This window comes from Penaeus vannamei, chromosome 6 (assembly GCF_042767895.1).
Source record: "Penaeus vannamei isolate JL-2024 chromosome 6, ASM4276789v1, whole genome shotgun sequence".
Lineage (NCBI taxonomy): Eukaryota > Metazoa > Arthropoda > Malacostraca > Decapoda > Penaeidae > Penaeus > Penaeus vannamei.
The window spans coordinates 44923793-44927798 of record NC_091554.1 but is presented as its reverse complement, the minus strand read 5'-3'; positions in this window follow the sequence as shown (position 1 = coordinate 44927798).

The window sequence follows — 4006 nt, the reverse complement described above, 5'->3', positions numbered from 1 at the left end:
CGATGATGTAAGTGTATGCTGCTTCCTTATTTAGATCCATCGCCATGGCAACCGGAACGACTCTCACAATAATCTTCATAACCCAATTATCGCGCATCGGTGGGTCGTTCGTGAGAGATGACAAGGTCACGCACGGTCCTTGACGTGTGAATCATCGAAAACCGACGTTTAGAAGCCTCTTTCACCATAATCTAATCCATATGTTGTTGAGAGGATATATATATACATACACATGTGTTACTCACAGAAAACGAGCCACTGAAATGTAGAAAAAAGGTCAGTAAGGAGGAGAGTGAGTGTAAGAGCAACAAGCAGACGGAGATGAGACACGCAACGAGCGACAGAGCGAGAGCGTGAGATCAGACGACCGAAAGAACAGCATCGACTCGACGAAGATGGAAGCAGCTGATCCGTGCCTCGGCAGCTGGTGTGACGGGAGCTGGAGGCTGGCGTACAGGATCGGCTTGGGCGCGGTGTTCCTGGGTGTCCTGATCGCCTCCGCGTTCGGGAACACGATGCTGTGGTGCGTGGTCCGTCGGTCGCGAGGGCCCCAGACCACCACGAACTGCTTCGTGTTATCGCTCGCGGCTGGCGACATGATCCTCGGCGCTGCCTTGGTGCCGGTCATGCTCGGAGAGCTGTGGGCGACCGAGGACACGCCCCTGGAACCCATCACCAAGATGTGCACCGTGACGCTCCTGGCGGTGCTCATGATGGGCGCGATGCAGGCCTTTGTCCTGTCTATGGTGTCCCTGGATCGGTACTGCGCCATCTCCCAGTCCTCCCGAATCCTCATTTCCCACCTCGTCGCCCGCCGCATGGTGATGGTCGCCTGGGGAGCCGCCCTCCTCGTGGCTCTCCCCATGGTGAATTCGACGCGCCTGCCTGGGGAACACCCGCGCAGTCACAGCCATGTGTTTTCCTCTTGGTGCCTCATGAGCCCTCCGGCTTATGGCTTCGCTGCGTACTCCTGCTGCACCTTCCTTCTGCCTGCCTTCGTCACAGCCGTCATGTATCTTCGGCTCTTCGTCCACCAGCGGCAGAAACGGCGTTTTAACATAGCGATCAGTCACACGACGAGAATGCGATGGCAGAAGGTGCACACGCTGGTTGCCGTCAGTTCCTTGCATGTCACGGCGTGGCTGCCCCTCAACGCCTCCTTCTGCGCGTCGCTCATGTCGAGACCATTTCCCCCTCACCTCATGCCGGCGCTGTTGCTGCTCGCCTACACCATGAGCGCAGTCCGCCCCGTCATCTACTACTTCTGGAATCCCAACTTCAAGCAGGGATGTCGAGAGGTACTCCTCACGCCCCCGAGCCCTTCGTGTCGCTCCGGCGCATATATCATCACGTGCCCGTCGATTCCGCCACAGAGGAACCCCGCAATTCAGTCAGCATACCCTCCTACCCTCATGCTCGGTCAGCCGCCGTCCCTTCTCAGCAAGATGCCCACGACGTTGCAGGGAGTCAACAGCCCACCCAGTACTGCGACCTCCAAGCTGCGAGGCATGTACGATAACACGTATGACGATGTCCTAGAAGCTGATCTCCCAGCCGAGGACATCTCCAAGATCCGTAGTCGGAATAACTCGGGAGACACCTCCACGAATGTCGACATGATGCCGACACGGTGCACATGTAAGTACGCTGCTTCATCGTCACACGAAGACATATTTTTGGGCAACACAAACATCGGAAAATCCGGCGATGACCGCTGCAACTGCTTTACGTCTGTTGCTTCGAACTCAGCAGTGTGGCCTCCCAATCCCCAGGATGAGCCGCTGAAAGGACCCCTGATGCTGAGCGTCCCGGCCTTTTACGCACCCGGGGAAAAGAAAAGCAGAAAATTGCAAAATTTCATGAGTGGGACGGTCGCTCCTCCCGCCATGCCGACCCTGATAACTGTGAGAGGCGAAGACTCGGAGGAAAAAGGCCCTCTCCCCGTTCCTCGAAAGCTCCCTCAGGATTCCGGGGAAGCATCCCAGTTAAGTGACACCCAGGAAGCCACGACGCAGGACAGTTACGCAGACGACTGTCACGAAGTTGTGTGATAAAGACAACTTCAGCTTTCTTGACCCTACATGGATGGCTAAGAGCATTTGATTGCAGTCGTAGTGTTCGTGCATAAAGCATAGAGTCCAAGTGTTCGCGAAGATTTATCCACCTCGATCATACGCCGGTATGTGTACTGTATTTGTTGGTCTAGACCAGTCGGTAATCGTTATTCCTGGAGTCAACAAGACCTCAAAACATCAAATGTGGTCAATCCCCAATTTTGAAATATTTCAGCATATACGTAGTCAATTATTGGCTGGAGGCTAATGTCAAAATTCTGCTTGATTACAACACAATAATTTAAAATACAATAGTCCTAACCGCTAATCCTGCATCAGACGTGTTTTTGCTTACCTACATCCAGATAGTGTTATGGAAAACAGAAAAAAAAATCTATTGAATTCTGGCGAAAGTCGAACCACAGAAAATATAGTTGTAATTGTGAATTTGTGTAATACAAAGACAGAGGCAAACATATTGAAAACAAGCAAAATATCAAATTTGTACTATTGTCTTCCTTTTCGCTATTTCTAATGACGGTTCTAGGCTGACGGAAGCTGATAATAACATCAGTGTACCTCCTTCCACAGGAAACACAACTTACGCCAAATATGGACATGTTTCCTATCAACTAACATTATCGTATCTGCACACAACTTCAATGAAAAAACGTGCTCCGAAAAAAGAAGTAAAATCTACATGGAAATTCAATTATAGTGAAATAATCGAAGCGACATGAACCCATAAAATCAATCTATCATAAAATTCAGCAAATGCATCGTGCAATAAATGTATTACTCCTGTCTTTCCTAAAAATGCTCTCGCGAAATGAGGTCGGGCATTCGGTGCACCTGTGCTTTATGGGCTGTTAAACACACTATGATATGATATATACATAGAGGTACGTATGCATGGGCTTCCGTGTGTGATTAATCGTATAACATGAGTGAAAACGCAGAAAAAACACCCCACAAAACAAATTTATTGAAATATGAAACCTTATCTTTCAATAAATTCACTCTGTCAAGCATATGAATATAGTTTCCAACCTCAAGGCTTTTCAGAATGGTTAATGGTCAATAACACTTCATGTAATTCCATATAATGTAACAATAATAATGTAATAAATAATATAATTCAAGTAACAATATCAGCCCAAATGATGTACTTCTGAAACATGTGTCTTATTCATACAGTATGTCCATCGACAATGTGCTTAGGAGACAAGAAAAATCTTAGGCCCTTGTAACGCTCTAAAGACTTTTTATATTTTCTATATCACGGTTCCTAGAACATCTACGAAAACAAATGAGTAAATGAACACAAATAATGAGAAGTAGACAAGTAAACCTCGCTTTGTTTGATCTATTTTCAACAATTTCGGACTCGGTAATCAGAGCTGGTTGCCCAAACACAGCCAAGTGAGACGTAAATATGCCAATGAAATTCTCAGAAATATTATATCTTGGTCTTGCTGGTATACATATTACACGTATGCCTCTATCAAGATCCTTTTGGTATTGATGTGTATATAGGCCTTTGATATTGATGTCTGTATAGCCTATCCTTATCTAGAACCTTGCAATGTTGATGTAAGCTAACCAATCTAACCTAACCTAACGTTTCCTATCCTAATCTAACCTTAACTTTCCTATCCTATTCTATCCTAACCTAACCTAAACTTTCCTATCCTATTCTATCTTAACCTAACCTTTCCTATCCTAACCTAACCTAAACTTTCCTATCCTATCCTATCCTAACCTAACCTAAACTTTCCTATCCTATCCTATTCTATCCTAACCTAACCTAACCTAACCTTTCCTATCCTATTCTATCCTAACCTAACCTTACCTATCCTATTCTATCCGAACCTAACCTAACCTAACCTAACCTTTCCTATCCTATCCTAACCTAACCTATACTTGTCTAAGCTCTCTCGATACTGATAGAA